This window comes from Crocuta crocuta, unplaced genomic scaffold (genome assembly GCF_008692635.1).
Source record: "Crocuta crocuta isolate KB4526 unplaced genomic scaffold, BGI_CrCroc_1.0 scaffold127, whole genome shotgun sequence".
Classification (NCBI taxonomy): Eukaryota; Metazoa; Chordata; class Mammalia; order Carnivora; family Hyaenidae; genus Crocuta; species Crocuta crocuta.
In genome coordinates, this window is record NW_027532008.1 from 7,093,785 (window position 1) to 7,114,197 (window position 20,413).

The 20,413-nt window shown below is 39.9% G+C and overlaps 1 protein-coding gene and 1 non-coding gene across 6 annotated transcripts in view; both read left to right on the forward strand.

Moving 5' to 3' along the window:
* The window catches only part of USP48 (ubiquitin specific peptidase 48), an 87,446-nt gene that overhangs the window by 4,184 nt on the left and 62,849 nt on the right, over positions 1 to 20,413 (forward strand). The gene's annotated exons all lie outside the window — the stretch shown is intronic.
* TRNAR-UCU (transfer RNA arginine (anticodon UCU)) lies at positions 9,231 to 9,312 on the forward strand. The gene has a single exon. It is a non-coding gene; the product is annotated as a tRNA-Arg (tRNA).

The window sequence follows — 20,413 nt, forward strand, 5'->3', positions numbered from 1 at the left end:
TCCTCTTGTTTAGATGAAGGCTTTTTTTTTTTTTTTTTTACAGCCATCCTAGTGTGTGTAGATGGTATCATCGTTGTGGTTTTGATTTACATTTCCCTGATGACTAAGGTTGAGCCTCTTAAATGTGCTTCTTGGCCAGTCCTATGTCTTTGGAGAAATGTCTATTCAAGTCCTTTGCGCATTTTAAAATTGGGTTGTGTGGGTTTTTTTTTTTTTTTATTGAGTTGTAGGAGTTCTTCATTGGATACACATCCCTTACATTTGCAAAAATTTTCTCTCATTTCTGTGGGTTTTCACATTTTTGATGGCATTATTTGTAGCACAAAAGCAATTTTGATGTAGTCCAGATCTTTCTTCCTTCCTTCCTTCCTGCTTGTGCTTTTGAGACCATGTCTAATCTGAGGCCTAAGCAATTTTTATATAAATGTCAAGTTTCTTTGCTGCTCAGTTTCTCCTTTTTTTCCCTTTTTTTTTTTTTAAATTTTTTTTCTATAGTTTATTTATTTTTGAGACAGAGAGACAGAGCATGAGCAGGGGAGGGGCAGAGAGAGAGGGAGACACAGAATCTGAAACAGGCTCCAGGCTCTGAGCTGCCAGCACAGAACCTGACATGGGGCTTGAACCCTTGAACCGTGAGATCATGACCTGAGCCGAAGTCGGACGCTTAACCGACTGAGCCACCCAGGCGCCCCCTTTTTTTCCCTTTTTAAAGCTTATTAATTTTGAGAGTGATCATGAGCTGGGGAGAGGCAGAGAAAGAGGGAGAGAAAATCCCTAGTAGGCTCTGCACCTCAGCACAAGGCCTGACATGGGGCTCGAACCCACAAACTGCAAGACGATGACCTGAGCTGAAATCAAGAGCACAACACTGAGCCACCTGGGTGCCCCCATCGTCTTTTGTTTAAGCATTTCTTCTGACTCTTAGCAAGAAGAGATTAAAGGATTAAACTAATGGTATCAATATCCTTCTTTTAAATGTTTGTTTATTTTGAGAGAAAACAAACAAGCAGGGAAAGGGCAGAGTGAGAAGGAGAATCACAGGCAAACTCCACCCTGTTAACAACCCTGAAATCCCAGCCTGAGCCAAAATAAAGAGTGGGTCACCCAAGTGCCCCATCAATATACTTTTTTTTTTTTTTTTTTAAATACCTTATGTACATGATTGTTAGGAGATTCCAGAGCTGAAGCGGTGTTTAGGTCTATTCAAAGACTAGGTAAATCAAGACTTTTATTTATATTTCTGAAACCACTTAGTACAATCATAGATGAAAGTAATCTGTAATAATCCTATATCCACACAATTCTGAAAATATTGTGTCTTAATTTTTAAGAGCAGAGGTTTTGTAACAATGAGGGTGATGGTTAAGCAAGTTCCTTGCAGTTAATTGGTTGGGTGGGAGCTGTGCATTTTTCATTTTGTTCCATATTGCTTAATTGCCCATCAGAATGACTGTCCCACTTTATAGTCCTGTGTAAGAATGTCTGGTTTCCTCACACCATCACCGACACAATGTTAATCACACTTTTTGATCTGTTTTGTGTGGTGTGTGTGTGTGAGACAGTTAAAATTTTGATAGGAATTTTCAGTCTGGACTAATTTATACCCCTAGCTGTGTATATAGGAGCACAGTGTCTACTTTGTTCTCCTGAGAGAAACAGTACTGATGACTGTTATAAAATTAAAGCATTCTAGAAAGTCAGTGTCATGCCGGTTTCAGAAACATTTCAATGACTTCTCATAGCTCTAGTCCAAAAACAAAGGTTTTATTTTCAGTAATCTCTGTGCCCAACATGGGGCTCAAACTCCTCTAACTCCAAGAGAAAGAGTTGCATGTTCCTCTAGCCAGGCAACCTGGTGCCTCTGTGTGTTGTTGGTTTAAATAGGTGTTTGTGTCCTTGTCTATTCTAGTTCATTGTCGTGCATCTTTCTGCTGTCTAGCACTTGAACACCCCGAGAACACTTAGACCTTACCCAATTTTTGTGTGAAAGTTCAGCTCCTCCTTACTCTCCAGCTCATAGCTGCCCACCTTTAACGTTGTATTCATATTCTCTTCTTTCTGCGTGTCTTTTAAATATGATATATATTTTAAATACGATAAATACTTATTATCTGTTATGTGCCTTGCTGGGGGAAATACTCTTTCTTTTATTCAACAGATGTTTTTGGTATCTACCATGTGGACTTGGTGTAGTAGTCTAGAGTGGCTCTGGGATAAAGCCCCGAAGGTGAAGTTCCTTTCTTCATGTGCCATATAATTTATAAGTTTTTAAAGTTTTTTAAATTTTTAATTAATTAGCATAGTTAGTTAGCATATAGTGCAACAATGATTTCAGGAATAGATTCCAGTGATTCATCTCCTGTGTAAAACACCCAGTGCTCATCCCACCAAGTGTCTTCCTTAACGCCCCTTGCTTACTTAGCCCCTCGCCCTCCTACAAGCCCTCCAGCAACGCTCTGTTCTCTATATTTAAGATCTCTTAGGTTTTGTCTCCCTGTTTTTATATTATTTTTGCTTTCTTTCCCTTATGTTCATCTGTTTTGTATTTTAAATTCCACATATGAGTGAAATCATATATTTGTCTTTTTTTAATTTCGCTTAGCATAATACCCTCTAGTTGTATCCAGGTAGTTGAAAATGGCAAGATTTCATTCTTTTTGATAGCCGAGTAGTGTGTGTGTGTATGTATTTATACACACTACATATATACCACATCCCCTTTATCCATTTATTTATCTGTCAGTGGACATTTGGGCTCTTTTCATACTTTGGCTGTTGTTGATAGTGCTTCTATAAACATTGGGAATTTTAAGCTTCTATTTATTTTTGAGAGAAAGAGACCATGCTAGTGGGGAAGGGCAGAGAGAGGGAGAGAGAATCTCAAGCAGCCTCCTCACTGCCTGCAGAGCCCTGATGTGGGTGGGGCTTGAACTCAGGAACAGTGAGATCATGAGAGATCCTGACCTGAGCCGAAATCAAGACGCTTACCCTATTGAGCCACCCAGGCACCCTCATGTGTCATATATTTTACAGGTATGACAGAATATAGTCAGACAGCATGATTGTTATTTTAGAAAAAAAAAAAAAAGGAGGCGCAGAATCTGGGTGGCTCAGTTGGTTAAGCATCCGAGTCTTGACTTCTGATAAGGTCAAGGTCTCTAGGTCTTGTGATCCAGCCCTGCCTCCTCCTCCATGCTGGGTGTTGGGCATGGAACATGCTTAAGAGTCTCTCCCTTGCTCTGCTTCTCTCCCTCCCCCCCAACTCTTTCTAAAATCAAAAATCAAAAATTTTTAAAAAGAGAAGGAATGTCACACTACATACTTTTTGCCAGTTGTTTTTGATAATATGCCTTTTTCCATATCAATGCATCTAGAAAATTTACCTTCTTTTTAATAGCTATGTGTTATTTCATTGTGTAGAGGTGGATGTGTTAGAATTTAACCATTTGCCTGCTGATGGACCTTTGGGTTTCTGGGTTTTGTTGCTGTGTGGACCCTGCTTCTGTGAACATCCCTCTATATGTATCTGGGTTGAGTGAGCATTTTCACTTAGGTTGCAAGTTGAGAAACTGCTGAGGTAAAGGGCATGATGACCATTTAAAATTTTAATAGGTGGTAAAAGTTGATACTGTTTAATACTGCATCCTATATTCACCCTGTTTCCCGCCCCAGGCACTCTTAATTTCAAACAGCAATGTCATTAGAGTGAAAAATAGCCTTAGTTTCATACCCCTCCCCCCCCTTTTTTTGCTAGTGGTGTTGGGCATCTTGTTATAAACACTGGCCATTTGTATCCTGTGTGTGTGCGCGCGCACACGCGCAGGATTGTTCATTTCCTTACTGATTTTCAAGAGCTTTTTTGGTATTTCTGCTGAAGATATTTTGCCCCCAAATTTTTTTTGACTTTGTGGGTTTTGTTTCCCTTTTGGTACATTAAAACTCATAGTATTTTTATGTAGTCATATGTATCGATGCTTATTTTTATGGCTTCTGGATTTCCCAGTTCCAAGATTATAGGAATATTCGCCCATGTTTTGTTTGAGTACTGATGGTTTCATTTTATGTATTCAATCTGTGTCCTTTTCAGTTTAATCTGATTGAGGGAGTGAGATTAGGATTCATCTTTATTTTACTTTTTACCAAATGGCTACTCAATTTTTTTAAACCATTCGTTGAATAATCTAGTCTTTTCCTTCACTAGTTAAAAAGGCCATCTTTATTATATTACAAACTATTACGGATACTTGGGTTTATTTCTCATCCCTGGTCTAGTGATTTGACTCAATGTATTTCTCTTATGATCACAGTTCTAATTACTTGGTAACAATTAAAAAATATAAGGTGAATCCTTAATTCTTAGAATTTTTCTAGTGTTCTTATTTAATTAAAACTTATTTTTCTACATACAGAAAAATACACAAATCATAAAAATTACAAAGGATGAATGATCACAAAGGGAACATATCTATGTATCTACCACCAATATTAAAATGTTACTAGCATTCCAGATCACACCCATATTTCATTTACTGCCTCTTACTGGTCATTATCCTCCTCCTGTCCTTAAAAGTAACCAATCATTGCCCTTTCTTTGGACACCACAGATTGTTTTGCCTATTTTGAACTTTGTATATAGTTAATTATACATTGTAGTTCTTTTTGTGTCTGGCTTCTTTTGTTAAGCATTGTGTGATTTGTCCACATTGTGGGTGATGGTAGTGTGTTCATTTTTAATGTGCAGTTTTCACTGTGTTACAATATACTTTATACTTTCTGCTGCTAATGGTCATTTGAAATTTTTCCAGTATTTGGCTGTTATGAGCAAAGCTGCAGTGAACACTTTTGTATGTATCTTTTGTTGCCATTCATACTTTTTTTTCATATGTTTATACACACACGTGTTTTTTTTATTTTGAGAGAGTGTGAGTATGGGAGGTATAGAAAGAGGGGGCAGAGGATTCAAAGCGGGCTCCTCTCTGACAGCAGTGAGTTCCATGTAAGGCTCAAACCCATGAACTGCAAGGTCATGACCTGAGGTGAAGTCGTATCCTCAGTCCACTGAACCACCCAGGTGCCCCTATATAAATATACATTTTTGATAAAAGGACTTGCTGGGTCATAAAAGTTTATTTAGCTTATTAGATGATGCCAGACTGTTTTCCAAAATGATCATACCACATTCTACTCTCATGAGTGCTACGTATCATACATAGCATTTGCTATATATCCTCACCATAATCATTTTAATTTTAGCTGTTATAATGGATGTGTCATGTCATCAAACTATGGTTTTATTTTTTAGATTGATTGATTGAGAGAGGGAGCAAGTGAGCGAGGGAAAGAAAGAGCGAGAGAGGGAGAGGAAGGGAGAGAGGTAGGGCTTGTGTTTTACCTGAGGTGGGACACAGACTCACCCTAAGTGAGGCTCGAGCTCACCCGATGTGGGACTCGAACTCATGAACCATGAGATCGTGGCCTGAGCTAAAGTTGGATGCTTCACCGACTGAGCTACCCCCATGGACCCTTATTTTATTTTTTTAAACTTTGTTTATTTTAGGGGTGCCTGAGTGGCTCAGTTGGTTAAGCATCCAATTTCAGCTCTGGTCATAATCTCATGGTCTGTGAGTTCGAGCCCTACATTGGGTTCTATGCTGACAGCTTAGAGCCTGGAGCCTGCTTCGGATTCTGTGTCTCCCTCTCTTCTCTGCCCCTCCCCTGCTCATGCTTTGTCTCTCTCTCTCTCTCTCTGTCTCTCTCTCAAGAATAAATATTTAAAAAAAATTTTTTTTATGTTTATTTTGTGAGAGGGAGAGAGTTGGCAAGACTGACCGGCTAAGCCACCCAGGTGCCCTAAAGATTTCTATTTTTAGATAATCTTTACCCCCAACTTGGGGCTCGAATTTACAACTCTGAAATGGAGTTGTATACCCTTTTGACTGAGCCAGCCAGGCACCCCAGGCCCCATTTTTCTGTTTGGTTATTGTGTTGATCTGTAGTTCTTTATTTTGGATAAAATAAAGCTTTGATGGGGTGTCTGGCTGGCTCAGAGGAGCATTGACTCTTGATCTCAGGGTCCAGAGTTCGAGTCCCGTGTTGGGTGTAGAAATTGCTTAAACTTTGAAAGAAACCTTGTTGAATATATAGCAAAAATCTTCTACTCTTGGCCTTTTTACTCTTTATTAAAAAATCTCATCTTTTTTTTTTTTTAATGTTTATTTTTGAGGGCAAGCAAGCATGAGCTGGGGAGGAGCAGAGAGAGAGGGAGACAGAATCCAGAGCAGGCTCCCTGCCTTTGACAGTGCAAAGCCCAACGTGAGGCTTGAACCCAAGAACCCTGAGATATGACTTGAGCTGACATTGGATGCTCAATCGACTGAGCCACCCAGGTGCCCCTACTTTTTTTTTTTTTAATTTAAAGATTTTATTTTTACGCAATCTCTGTACCCAATCTGGGGCTTGAACTTACAACCCTGAGATCAAGAGTCACACACTCTACTGACTGACCCACCATGGCGCCGCTACTTTTTTTTGTTTTTACTGTCAATAGCATTTTTTTTTTTTTTAATGAACAGAAGTACTAATTTCAGTATAGTCCAGGTTATCAGTATTTTCTTAATGGGTGTTACCTTTTTGTGTGTATCTTGTTTAAGAACTCTTTACCTTCCCACAGGTCTTAAAGGTATTATCCTTACTATCCTCTACAAGCTCTATATATTATCTTTCAAGATGAGTTCTAGGTCCACATGGCACTGATAACTTATTCTTGTGATTTGGGAAGTAAGGGCCTGGAAGAATTTAAGGGTTTCCTGTTTTTGTAACCTTAGCAATGTAGAAGAGGATTGAATGACTGCTAGTGGTAAATATCTTTGATAGAAAAAGGGTTCTGAGAGAAAGAGGGAGAGAGAGAGAGGGAGAGGGAGAGAGAGGACATACGTACGGGAAAAAATTAAAATTAACCAGGCTTTCTTTTACAAATCCTCTGTACCTCATGTCTTTCTCTTGGCTTCCAAGCTAATGATGTAATTATTAAGAAAAAGTTAATCTTATATTTGGGACGGTCTTAAAAAGGAATGAATAAAAGAAAAAACTATTTGATCTAAAATTATTTTGTTTTCTGTGTAATATTAAAAAAAAAACCTTTTAACCTTGTTTAATAAAACTAATTGAAATTTAGATTCCAAGATGGCAGAAGATGCTTTTCTTGTGGCTCTATTATATATTCATCGAGGTGCACTCCAGTTTGAATCCCGATGAGCTAAAATGTAATATAGTGACATTAGGCTTCTAAGGAGTCTGAGCTCACTGCTGACTTGATGATGTCATAAAAAAAAAAAGCGCCGCCACTCCTCAAAGAACAGGTTGTAATATTTTCATATAATTCCTCCTGATTTTTTTACATGCACGTAAAAACAATACCTTCATGTTGTATGTGCATTTTGAAAAGGCATTTTTGTTTTGTTTTTTTTAATTTTGTTTAATGTTTTTTTATTTCTGAGAGAGAGAGAGACAGTTTGAGCAGGGGAGGGTCAGAGAGAGAGGGAGATACAGAATCTGAAGACAGGCTCCAGGCTCTGAGCTAGCTGTCAGCACAGAGCCCAACACGGGGCTTGAACTCAAGAACTGTGAGATCACGACCTGAGGTGAAGTCAGATGCTTAACCAACTGAGCCACCCAGATGCCCCGAAAAGGTTTTTTTTCTTTTTTAATTTTTTTTTAATGTTTTATTTATTTCTAGGAGAGAGAGAGAGACAGCGTGAGCAGGGGAGGGTCAGAGAGAGAGGGAATCACAGACTGAAACAGGCTCCAGGCTCTGAGCTGGCAATCAGCACAGAGCCCGACGCGGGGCTCGAACCCATGAACCGCGAGATCATGACCTAAGCGAAAGTCGGACGCTTAACCGACTAAGCCACCCAGGTGCCCCTCGAAAAGGTATTTTTAAAGTTAGTACTTAAGAATGTGTCCCCTGGACATTACAGAGTTTATAAAAGTAGTAATTTTTGATCACTGCATCATATCACATTTTACATGCCCCCAAAGTATTGAACTATTTTCCTGTTGGTATTTGTCTGCCTGTCTGCCTTTTTCTGCCCTGCCCCCCTCCCCCGCTTCTTTTGTTAAATTTTTTTTTGTTAAGCTCTTTTTTTTTTATAGTTTATTTATTTTTGAGACAGAGACAGGATGAGTGGGGGAGGGGCAGAGAGAGAGGGAGACACAGAATCTGAAGCAGGCTCCAGCCTCTGAGCTGTCAGCACAGAGCCTGATGCAGGGCTTGAACCCACGAACTGCGAGATCATGACTGAGCTGAAGTCGGACACTTAACCAACCGAGCCACCCAGGCGTCCCTTGTTAAGCTGTTTCTGAGCATCCTTATAAATAAATATTATCTACCTTTTTGATTGTTTTCTTAGAAAAAAATTGTAAACATTATATGAACATTCTTAAGGCTTTTGATATACATTATTATTGTGACATTTGCTCCCACCAGCCATACAGTCCGCGAAATCCCTGTCTGTGTCCTTGACATCACTGAGTATGAAATTTAAAAAACTTTTGCCAATTTTATAAGTGAATGATGGTATCTTTTGGTTATCGGTGAAGTTGGAAGGTATTTTTTTTTTTCCAGGCATGAAGCCATTATTTCCCAAATTGTATAAAGCTTGAGAAATGTTTCAAATCCTCCTCCTCGGAGAACTGAGTCCCACTGTTGGAGGTAAAAAGAAAAAAAAAATTCCAAGTTGTAATGATTAAATAAGCCTATCCACACAGGGAAAGACTTTTGGTTTGTGAGTTAGCACCTCACTCCTCCCTCCCAACATTCTTCTTTTAATACCAATTTGGTGGATATCCTATTAGAAAGTAGATTCACGGTATTTCCCAGTAGGCTCACTTTTAAAATCCTTTTTGCTTGGCTAATCCCTTTCTCTAATAGAAGTTTGAATTTCAGGCCAAGTGATTTAATATGCTAATTACAAGAGTGTGGGGTATATTGATCATTTTTATGAGTGGGAGTTTATGAATCCAGATTTAATGGGGCATAACTTTTGAGGTTTGGAAAAAGGAAGATATTTCACTTTTGCTAGGGGGCAGAGCCTCAAAGGTTAGTTGGATTCTTAAGCTTAAAAATAGATACTTAACATTTTAAAAAACATCCATTAAACTAAAGGATTGACAACACTTTAGGATGCCTTCCTTCCATCCATGATATTTAACATAAGTTTAGTGTATGGGGCACCTGGGTGGCTCAGTTGGTTAAGCATCTGACTTCTGCTCAGGTGATCTCACGGTTCGTGGGTTCGAGCCCCACGTCGGGCTCTGTGCTGACAGCTAGCTCAGAGCCTGGAGCCTGTCTTCAGATTCTGTGTATCCCTCTCTCTGACCCTCCCCTGTTCATGCTGTCTCTGTCTCTCTCTCGCTCAAAAATAAATAAAACATTGAAAAAAATTTTTTTAAAAAGATTAACATAAGTTTGGTGTTTAATCTTACTGACTTTGTCAGCTGCTTCTCATACTTTTGCATAAAACTTCTCTTTGTACAAAAATGCTAGGAGAAAGGAAGGGGGCATAGGTGTTAAGGGACCTGTTCATGGCTGTTTTGTTTTTATTTCTGATTATTTCTTTCATATCTACGACCTGAGACCTTGATATAATGAAGTCATGAAGAAAAATACTAAAATTTTCAATGAATAGAATGTAGAGTTCAGATTATTTTGTTACTCCTTTATGTTCACTTCTTCAGGAAAATAGGTGCTTTAGTAACTTAAACAAATTTCCTTTTCGAGGCGCCTGGGTGGCTTAGTCGGTTAAGCGTCCGACTTTCGCTTAGGTCATGATCTCGCGGTTCGTGGGTTCGAGCCCTGCGTCCCGCGTCAGGCTCTGTGCTGACTGCCAGCCCAGAGCCTGGAGCCTGTTTCGGAGTCTGTGACTCCCTCTCTCTCTGACCCTCCCCTGCTCACACTGTCTCTCTCTCTCTCTCTCTCTCTCTCTCCTAGAAATAAATAAAACATTAAAAAAAAAACAAATCTCCTTTTCAATAAAAAATTTAAATAGTTAAGGGTGAATAGTTGATAGTTATGCATTTTAAATAGGGATATGATTTTTGTTTTTATTTGTATATGTGTGTGTATGTGTGTATATATATATACACACACACACAAGAAAATTATTTTTTAAAAGTATATGCATTGAGAATGTGTATTGCCACTTCTGTTCCCATCCCTATCACATCCTCTGTAAAAACAACTTCTATTTTTTATTCTTTAAAAAAATTTTTTTTGAATGTTACTTGTTTTTGAGAGAGAGAGCAAGTGAGCGAGCGCCAGCTGGGGAGGGGCAGAGAGAGAAGGAGACCTAGAATTTGAAACAGGCTCTAGGCTCTGAGCTGTCAGCACAGAGCCCAACGTAGGGCTCAGACCTACCTACAAGGTGTGAGATCATGACCTGAGCTGAAGTCAGATGCTTAACCAACTGAGCCTCCAGGTGCCCCTTTTCTTTCTTTTTTTTTTAACTTTTTAAAAATGTTTTTTATTTATTTCTGAGAGAGAGAGAGACTGCATGAACAGGGGAGGGTCAGAGAGAGAGGGAGACACAGAATCTGAAGACAGGCTCCAGGCTCTGAGCTAGCTGTCAGCACAGAGCCGGACGCAGGGCTCGAACCCAGGAACCGTAAGATCTTGACCTGAGCTGAAGTTGGACGCTTAACCGACTGAACCACCCGGTGCCCCTTTTTTGTTTTGTTTTTAATTTTTAGGGTAATGGGTTTTTTTCTCCCAGCAGGTTATTATTTATTTACAGTAATTTCTGTGCTCAAAGTGGGGGTTGAACTCATGACCCCAAGATCAAGAGTCAACATGCTAATAATCCAGTGACCAGTCTGGTGCCCATTTTTCTTTCTTTCTTTTTTTTTTTTAAGTTTTGTTTTAAATTCCATTTAGTGTAATATTAGTTTCAGGTGTATAATATAGTGAACCAAGTGTACTCCTTAATCGCTGTCACCTATGGGTTGAATAGGTTCACAATGTTTATAGTTTAGAGTTTGCATTTTGTGGGTTTGGACAAATGTATAATGACATCCACCATTATAGTATCATATGGAGTGATTTATATTTCATTGTTTGGATATACCACGTATGGTTTATCCATTCTTTATCCCCTACTTTTATCACCTATTTATTACCTACTTTAGGACTTCTTAGTTGCTTCCAGGTTTTGGGAATTAAGTGCATAGCTGCTTCATAAACATTTGTGTGCAGGCTTTTGTGTGGACGTGTTTTCAGCTCCTTTGGTTACATGCCTAGGAGCCCAATGAGCATGACTGTTGTATGGTATAAGAGTATGTTTGGGGCGCCTGGGTGGCTTAGTCGGTTAAGCGTCCGACTTTCGCTTAGGTCATGATCTCGCGGTTCGTGGGTTCGAGCCCCGCGTTGGGCTCTGTGCTGACTGCCAGCTCGGAGCCTGGAGCCTATTTCAGAGTCTGTGACTCCCTCTCTCTCTGACCCTCCCCTGTTCACGCTGTCTCTCTCTCCTAGGGAAAAAAAAAAAAAAAACTATAAAAAAAAGTAAAAAAATAAAAAAATAAGGTGGGGCGCCCGGTGGCTCAGTCGGTTAAGCATGGCTCAGGCCATGATCTCATGGTTCATGGGTTCAAGCCCCGCATCGGGCTCTGTGCTGATAGCTCAGATCCTGGAGCCTGCAGCCTGCTTGAGATTCTGTGTCTCCCTCTCTCTTTGCCCCTCCCCCTCTCATGTTCTGTCTCTTCTCTCAAAAATAAATAAACATTTTTAAAAATTTTTTAAAAATTTAAGAATGGGTTGGTTTTTCTTGTTTTTGAGTTTAAAAGTTCTCTGAAGGAGTGCCTGAGTGTCTCAGTCTGTTAAGCCTCTGACTTCAGGTCATGATCTCGCGGTTCGTGGGTTCGGGCGCTTGGGATTCTGTCTCTCCTTTCTCTCTCTCTCTCAATAAATAAACTGGGGGAAAAAAGAGTTCTTTATATATTTTATTTTTTAAAGTTTTTATTTTCAGAAAGAAAGCGCAAGTTGGGAGGGTCAGAGAGCGAGGAGAAAGTGAGGACCCCAGTGAGGCTCTGAGCTGCCAGTGCTGAGCCCAGTACAGAGTTTGAACTCACAAACCCATGAGATCATGACCTGAGCCAAAGTCAGACGCTAAACTGACTGAGACATCCAGGCGCCCCTCTTTTTATATTTTAAAAGACAGCCCTTTATCAAATGTCTTCTGCAAATATTTTTCTCCCAGTCTGAGGCTTGTCTTTTTATTCTCTTTGCAGTGTCTTTCATAGCAGAAATTTTAATTTTAGTGAAGTCAGTTTATTAATTCTTTTTTTTACTTTATTTTATTTTATTTATTTATTTTCTTACAAATAGTTTATTGTCAAGTTGTAAGCTTATCAATTATCTTCATGGATTGTGGAGTGTTGTATCTAAAAAGTCCTCACCAAACCCAAGGTCATCTAGATTTTTCTCCTTAGTTATCTCTGAGGAGTTTTATTGTTCTGTGTTGTCTCATATTTAGGTCTGTGATCCATTTTGAGTTAATTTTTGGGAAGGGAGTTCACTAATTTTTTATATGCAATCACTACCGCAGTCAATATAGAGAACATTTCCATCATCCCAGAAAGTTCCTTCATACCGTCTTCCACTTAGTTCCTATCTCCCTATAGGTAACCACTATTCTGATTTCTTTCTACATAGATTAGCTTTGTCTATTCTTGAACTTTATGTTGGACTGTTAACAGCTACATTACTTTTTTGTGCCTGGATTCTTTTGCTCAACATCATGCCATTGAGAATCTTCCAAGTAGCTTGTATCAAGTTTTTGGGGGGAGGCAGACAGAGTAGTAGTCTGTGGTCTGAATACCCTAATTTGTTTATTCTATTGATGGACATTCAGATAGATCATTTACAGCTTGTAAATAAAAATTTTCTATTAGCTTTCTTGTATAGTTTTTGGATATTTGCATCCATTTCTCTTTATGTAGGGTTACATAGGTTATTTAGCCAATTCCCTGTAAATTGATACTGGGCTTGTTTTCAGTCTTTTGCTGTTACTAACAATATTTCAAGATATAACATTCATTTTATTTTTTTTAATGTTTATTAAAAAAAAATTTTAATGTTCATTTTTAAGAACGAGACAGAGTGCCAGCAGGGGAGAGGTAGAGAGGGAGGGTGACACAGAACCTGAAGCAGGCTCCAGGCTCTGAGCTGTCAGCACAGAGCTCGATGTGGGGCTCAAACCCATGAACTGTGAGATCATGAACTGAGCCAAACTCGGACAGTCAACCCGAGAGCCACCCACGTGCCCCTAACATTGTTTTAATAGTTAATTTGCTTTTGGGATCTTTTTTTTTAACCTGCCCTGAGAAATGGAAGACTTTAGATGGCAGTACTCATTTTAACACTGCCAGTGTTTCAGAGCAGGTTGGGTCTGAGAGGGATGAAAGATCTCCTGACCTTGGAATCCCCTCAAAGAAGAAAGCTGCTGCCCCAGGGCTGGTCACCCTGCCTCGGAATGGTAACTGCGCATTGTGAAACATGGTTAGCCAGGATCCCGATGCCTTGTCTGTCCCCTCAGCTATGTGCTGCTGTTCTTTTGGATCCTTTTGGTCAGAATTCAGAATTTCAGATGAAATCAGGTTGTTGGATGAACAAACATTTTATGAATTTCTAGGTGTATTTTCAAAGCATCTATTTTTTGTGATTTCCACCCTTTCCTAAGAAAAGATTTTTTAAAAAAATATGTATTTTTGAGAGAGTGCAAGTGGGAGAGGGACAGGGAGAGGGACAGAGGATCTGAAGCGGGCTCTGGGAAGAAGCAGGAGGAGCTTCATAAGAATGGCATTTATTGAAAAAGCAAAACTTGTGGAATCTTCAGGTGATTCTTATAAGCCACTTTGGTAGGGAAGCATAATTAGAGGATCTTTCTAAAGTGCAAATCTGATTATTTTCCTTTTAAAAACCTTATACTGGCTTTCTTTCTTTTCTTTTCTTTCTTTTCTTTTCTTTCTTTTCTTTCTTTCTTTTCTTTCTTTCCTGCTTGGGTGAAGTCCAAGGTCTTATCTGTTCTGTTTTCTGATGTAGCCCCTGACTTCTCTGCAGCTTCATTGCCTTTCAGCCTTCAGCCTTTCTCCCTGCAAAGCGTCCAGCTGTGCTGAGCTGGAAGCCTTCCTCTTCTCAGTAGCATGGCAGGGGCGGGGGCGTTAATTTCCTCCTGCTTGCTTCTCCAGCCTTCTGTCTCCATTTGCTCTCCTCTGCCTGGAATGCTCTGGGGTTGTCTTCTCCTGTGGAGTGAGTTCCTGAGCACCCTTGGAAACTTTCACCTCCTTAGCACTGTGCCTCCCTTCCTGCAAGATCTTGGCAGTGGAGTCTAGAGTCTGTACTTCATGCCACCACTGCGTTTATGTCTCTGAAGTTAGCCTTTTACTTGCCTGTCACCCCATGGGCCGAGAGCCCTTCTTTGATGCCTAGCACTTTGTCATTCCTTTCAGTATCCTCAGGTCCTGTAATTATCTGGGCATCTCTGTGTGACAGAAAGTGTCACCCTTTGAAGTCTAGTTGCTTTTACAAGATGCTAGGTTTAGGTTACATAAAATGATACTGTTTACTGTATGTGTGTGTTGTGATAGGTCTAGTGGTCTGGTGGACATGTATTGATTCATAGCAGTGTTGATAGCAGGCACCATGAGGCTTTTTTTTTTTAATGTACGTGTGTGTGTGTGTGTATAAACATTTAATTCTATAAATTCCCCACTAAGCACTAATTTAGCTGCATCTCACAACTTCTGGTATGTTTTATTCAATTCAGAGTATTTTCTAATTTTCCTTGTGATTTCTTCACTTTTCAGAAGCTTTCCTTTGTGAAAAATATATAAGGAACATCACCCCATTAGAAAAAATGAGAGTCAGAATGGAGCATCTAGGTGGTTTAGTCTTGATTTCGGCTAAGGTTATGATCTCCTGGTTCTAGAGTTTGATCCCTGCATTAGGCTCTGTGTTGATAGTAAGGAGCCTGCTTGAGATTCTTGTCTCCCTCTCTTTCTTCCCCTCCCCTGCTTACCCTCTCTCTCTCTCTCTCTCAAAAGTAAATAAACTTAAAAAGAAAAATTAGAGTTATAATGGATAACTTTGCATCCTGTTTATTTAAAATTCTGTTTGAGCCTGGTCACATGTCATTAAAGTATTGTTTGAAAAGAGTTTTAATGGCTGCATAATACTCCATGTCACTGTACCACAGTTAAACATTGTCCCTGTGGTTGGGCAGGTAGCTTGTTTCTAAGTAATGATGATAATCTTTGAAAGTATTTATTGACATCTGTGTGCTTAGGATACTTTCTGGTGGTTCTGAGTCAAAGTATGAAAGACCAGTAAGTCTTCGTATAATATATATAAACATAACACACATATATTCAAGTTGCTTTTCAAAAAGTTGGTGCTGCATTAGGTAAAGCTTCAGTGTAGTCAGATTTTCCCTAGGAGCAGGAAAGTTGGCATGCGGTCTGTCCTTCATTGATTTCTGCCTGGGCTGTCTGTGTGACATGATGTCCTTAGAGCTAAGAAGCAAAGATAATGAAAAACAAAGCAATAATTCTTTTAATGACCATTCAGAGGGAGTGAGAGCTCCACCCCCTTTCCCACTCACATAATGAATTTTCTTCCAAGTGTATAGCAACTATGAAATCATTGGCTTTGAATTTTTGTTCATTGTGTTGGAAGATACTCTTAAATGGCAGATCCTTGGAGATCTGTTGGAACAGCTAAAACGTCATCTCTTCCCTGTGGCCAGTATGGAAGGAACTTAAGTCATATGTAGTCTGTTGTTTTTCCACTCCGCAGCCAAACAGGTTTTGATTTGTGGAAAATTGTTTTCCTTTCTTGACAGGTTTGCAGACATCTCCGTTCCCTTCTTACCCCCACCGTCTACGTGGCCTCCCGAGTCCTGTTGATTCCCTTGCATTGATAAACTTGAAGCCAGCTTTCCTTCTTTCCTGTTGCCACTAAACTGGTTTAGGACTGCTGCCAAGGTGTTCTCCTGGCTTAAAATCACAGCAAGTCCTGTCACAGCTGCGTAGCGTGTCAGACCAAACATTTTGGAACCTGTCCCCTGTCTACCACTTCAGCCACTTGGTGTCCTTCTATCACGCAGTTCTGGAGAAAGTACCTATTGGGATTCATCATTATGGTTCCTTGCCACAGTGCTGTTGCATATTCTGTGGACCTATGCACAACAGTAAAATTCTTGAAACAAAATGTTGGTGTCGTTTTCCCAAAAGGTTTGTGTTTGAGCTCCCGTTGCACTTGACACTGGTTCACCACTGGGAAGTTTTTGCTAATTGGATAAGAGAAAACATCTTTCAAGGCTGTTTTAAGTTTGCATTTCTCTGGATTTGAGTATTTTCCCCTGTGTTTGTTAACTAGCCTTGTAAGAAAGTTTAGAGGAAGAGAGGCAAAACCGTGTTTAGGAATTAGGTCTGTCAGAGACTGAAGGGGCCTTTGGATTGGTCATTACAGGAAAAGCTTTATTTATTTAGTTCATATTTGTTAGCATGCCTAGACACAGGTGACAGAAACTTGGGGGGGGGGGGTTTCTTTTTTTTAATTTGGGGAAATTTGGACAAATCACAGATAAGGCAGAGAGGGATATAGGTGGGCCAAGGAGCCTTTTTATGAACCACCTGTTTTTGCTTCTCAGGCAGATAACACATGTTGGTTCCTTCCTAGACAGCCAAGCTGGTGGCATGTCCAGGTTCCATGCCACCCAGAAGTGTCTTTCGCCACCTCAGAGGGACTAATGCTCTCCCCGCCCCCCACCCCCCTTCCTCACTTCCCATTTAAATCTCTTGTGAGATTTTTGTGTTTCAGTGATGGATTGGAGTTGCATCTCACCAGCTCTTTACTAGTGTAGCCAGGGTGCCCGAGCCTCTGGCCCCCTGGGGTCCCACACAGACCACATTTGCTTGCTTGCTGCTGACAAACTCCAAAGGCAGAGACGCGAGTGCTGGTAAAACAAGAAAGGAATTTATTTCTGTTGAGACCCTGGACTGGCGTCTCCAAGACTGCCTCCCAAGTGCCAAAAATACTTCAGGTTTATATATGGAAAATGTGAGGCAAAGACTGGTGGGTACATGCAGTGAAATAGTGAAGGTCATTGTCATTCATGGGTGGGGTCTCGCTGGCTCTGGGCAGTTCTTACTGGTTGGGGTGGGGAGGATGGCATGAATCAGGGGACCTTTTGTCTGTGTTCAGAGATAAGCTGGAAAGAAAAATTTTAGAATCAATTAGAAAGTTCAAGATCAAAATGGTGATCATTGAGGTCCTTTCCCTAGAAACACAGGACCCAAGGAACAGTTTGTTCTCAAAAAAAAAAAAAGGAAAAAAAAAGGCCTTCTAGGGCAGGGGTAGAGGAAGAAACATGGCACATACAGTAATAGGTATCAGTCACACAAAACAAATGCCGGTTTTTTTTGTTTTTTTTTTTTAAGTAATCTTTAGACCCAACCTTGGGCCCGAACTCATGACCCTGAGATCAGGAATCTCATTCTCTACCGACTGAGCCAGCCAGGTACCCCACAAACCTACTCTTAAGCCAACTGATGTAGAAGGAGATTGGAGACTAGGGAAGAGCCAGGGGAAGAACCAGGTTGACCGTTTCTCAGGCTGGCTTTTTGTGATTTGGTTTTCTGATCCCCCTGGAGGCAGAAGGAGGGATTTCTGTGAAGATCTGTCCAAGAGTGGGTAGAGGATAAAGTTAGCTATAAGGTTTGTAGAAGTTTATATTTCGGAGAAGGTGAGTGGCATCACCTTAGATTAAATCAGGGCTACTTGTGACCTTGAAAAAGTTATTTGATTTCTAAGCCAGCTTTAGCAAGTCCTGCTTTCTAGGGCCAAGTGAGTATAAATGGGTCAAACTGGCTAGGGTATTTACACAGTAGTAAAACAAGTCTTTCCATGTAAACATGTGTGCCTGTCTCGTATCTCGAAATACTCTGCTTTCTTGATCTCTTTTTCTTTGATAGAAACAGGTATGTAGAAATATTTTTCTGCTATAAGAAAATTGGTACACACGTGATGATTAATGCTACTTGACACCTGTGGCCTCCTCCGTGGATAAAATGAAGTTCCAAGGCATTGGAGATTGAGGAGGAGTTCATCTGTAGGGATTCTAGCCTCTGATCTTGGTATTCCATTCTGCTGCTGAGCGTGGCTTGGGAGTAAGAGCTTGTAATTAGAAATGTTTTTACTATTTATAATGCTTTTTAAGTAGATTTTCCACTTCTCCAAACAAGACCACACACAAACCCAGAAAAGCCCCCACAAGACTGGGTTTGTGGAGAAATGCTTAGCTCCTCTTGGGAAAGCTGTAATCTGTTAGCTTAACTGCTTTTAGTACTGCAGAGCTGCCATTGGTGTTTTGAGTTCTTACCTGCAGGTGTGGCCCTAGGGGGCCCATAAGCCATGGGTTCTGCCTGGGACTGGTGCCTCCTCACTGCTTCATCTCCTCTACACTGATGGTGTTCTAGCCAGTGGAACACTTAGTAATACTTAGCCAGCAATTAATTTAAGAAGATGTATACAAAAGAAAAAACAATACCAACAACACTCTAGGGCCGAATAATGCAAGTTGCTTTCAACTTCTCACATCTGTTTTGGAAGTCTTTTCAAAGTTAAACCTTATTTTATGTCATTTTCGGGCTGCAGCCAGACCTGTGGACCAGGTTGAGAGCATAAGATGCGGTGGAGGGGAGATTTGGGGGGATAAGGAGAGACTTCCTTTTTTTTTTTTTTTAAGTTTGTTTATTTTGAGAGAGAGTGCACGCACACACATGGAGAGAGGGGCAGAGAGAGAATCCCATGTAGGCTCTGTGCTGCCAATACGGATGCCGGATGTGGGGCTCAGTCTTACGAATCACTTTCCTCCATCATTCTTGGAATTCATCCCTACTTCTTGGTCACAGCAAGGTGTTCCATGTTCTTCTTGTGCTCTGTCCAGACTTGGAATCAGCCATTTCTCCAAGGAGCCCTGGAGAATACTTAGTGGGGAATACTTAGAAATCAGGACCTAGCTTAGCTGACTAAAGGCCATGTAGTTGGCCTGTCCAATTACATTTCAGATGGACAACAGATATTTTTTTTAATTTAAACATGTCATTTATCTGAAATTCAGATAACTACTGTTCTGTGGCTTATCTGGCAACCCTAATCTTCCTTCAGGTTTAGACTTAGGTCGCTTACTCCTGATCCAGTACTGCAGGGTTCATTTTATTCTTCCTCCCTTTTCTTATTTGTAACTTCCCAAAACTTGATTTCTTTTATCCCTAGTGTATTTACTTATTTATTCAAATAGAGAATATATGGAAAGTAGTTTTAGAATTGTTAACATTTCTGTGAAAAGGAAGTCTTCAGGATTTGGTATTTGTTCCTTTTATCTTTAGTCTGAAGACAGTACTAAATGAGCTTGCTAATGACCTTGTTCAGGTTACTTGGGATAGTTCACCCTTCCCTTCATTGTGGGTATGTTATTTATTTGGAATGTGTTTGTGTTGGATTTAGGGTTTCCCCCATCCTTACTGATTTGTGTGTATAACCCACACACAGCTCCTCAATTCAGTAGTGTATTATAGAACGGTATGTTCAGGAGTGTCACATACCCCTCCATTTTTTTACCCTAAACCCACTCATGTTCAATAGTCATCCACTTTTATTAGTGTCTGATTTATCTTTTTTGTATTTATTTTTATTCAAATAGATACACATATATTCCCTTATTTCCCCATCTTTCTTATGCAAGAAATTGTGTATTATAGGTACTGTTTGGCACATTGCTTTCTTTACTTAACTGATACATCCTGGAAATTACTCCACATCCGTTCACAGAGGTTTGTCATGCATTTTTCATTTCATAGTTGAACAGCACTCCATTGTGCAGATGTACCATATCGCCTGTGTTTGACCATTTGGGTTTCCAGTATTTCACAGTTACACACAGTGCTATAATGAACACCGAGGTGGTGTTTGTGCTGGTTTTTGTTGTTTTGTTTTTGCACTTTGGAGCTGTATCTGCAGTGTGAATTCTTAGAAATGAATTACTACAAAATAGCTAAAAAAAAAAAAAATAGCTTCAAAAGGTAGCTGTCTGTGTAGTTTTGTCAGAGATTGCAAAATTCCTCTCCCTCAGGGTCCTACTACCAGCTTGTATTCTCAGCAGTAAAGGAGTTCTGTTTCCCCATAGCCTTACAAATTGAGTGTGGGGTTATACCTTCTCAGTTTTTCCTAATTTTTATAGATGAGAGATGGATGAAATACTGTATATCATTATAGTTTTAATCTGCATATTTAATATGGAGCTGTGATATTTTTTAGTTAATTTTTTTTTTTTTTTTTTTTTTTTTTTTTTTTTTTTTTTTT